The sequence below is a fragment of the Lupinus angustifolius genome, chromosome LG19, assembly GCF_001865875.1.
Source record: "Lupinus angustifolius cultivar Tanjil chromosome LG19, LupAngTanjil_v1.0, whole genome shotgun sequence".
Lineage (NCBI taxonomy): Eukaryota > Viridiplantae > Streptophyta > Magnoliopsida > Fabales > Fabaceae > Lupinus > Lupinus angustifolius.
Window position 1 is genome coordinate 12,877,998 of NC_032027.1, and position 1,209 is coordinate 12,879,206.

The window sequence follows — 1,209 nt, forward strand, 5'->3', positions numbered from 1 at the left end:
TTTCAACATGATTAGGCTTTCGGTAGCTCAGGTAACCCTGCATTGAAACACTGATGTCAGAAGTTGAACCAGAGTCTAACCACCAGGTGTTTCCAGGTAATGAAGTTAAATTGACCTCAGAACAAACCAAAGCAAGAAATGTACCTTTCTTAGCACGCCAGGCGAGATACTTTATACATTTCTTCTTTTGATGTCCAGTTGCTTTGCAAAAGAAACAGACATCATCCTGCTTCTGTTTCTTTTGCACTGAACCCTTAGCAGCTTCATTCTTGGGCTCTGAAGTGATTTTCCTTTTGCCCTTGTCTTTAGAGGTAGTAACATAATGGGCACTTTCAGTCCTCTCTCGCTTCAATCTTTCCTCTTCTTGCACACAAAATGAAATGAGCTCATTAAGAGTCCATTTCTCCCTTTGACAGTTATAAGAAATCTTAAACTGACTGAATTGTGCAGGAAGAGACAGTAAGACCAAATGAATGAGCAACTCTTCTGACATCTCAAGCTTAAGGGCCTTAAGTTTCGAAGCGATGTTGGACATTCCCATTATGTATTCCCTTATGTTTCCCTTGCCTTGATACCTCATGGAAATCAAGTTCTGTAACAGAGTACTTGTTTCCGCCTTATCGCTCTTTGCAAAGCGCTTTTCAATCTCAACAAGGAAATCTTTGGCACTATTTATCTCATCCGAGATAGTACCCCTAAAGACCTTTGGAATGCCGCGCTTAATGATCATTAGACTCATGCGATTAGAGCGATCCCACTTCTCATAATCCTTCCTCTCTTCAGAGGCACTGGATTCCAAAGGAGAAGGGGGTTGCTCTACCCTTAATGCATAGTCCAGATCCATGCAGCCAAGAACAATTTCCATGTTCTCTTTCCAATCCTTAAAATTTTCACCATTAAGGACCGGAACCGAATTCAAATTTGCAGATATAGAAGCAATTGATGTAGCTGATTGAAACAAAAGACAAAATATTAAAATATGCTCACAACCCAAAATTATCATTGTGCTCAAAATAATGTATATCCAAATCAAGATACCTAGTGCACCATCAATATCAAGTCTTTGGACAGTGATATCAACTGCAAGTGGTACTCTTGTTGTAATGATCAAACATTCATAATAGGACATGTCAACTGACGAATCCCTCTTTGGATTCAGTCACATGTATAAAACTTTAGAATTATGACATGTTTATCATCACAGGTGTA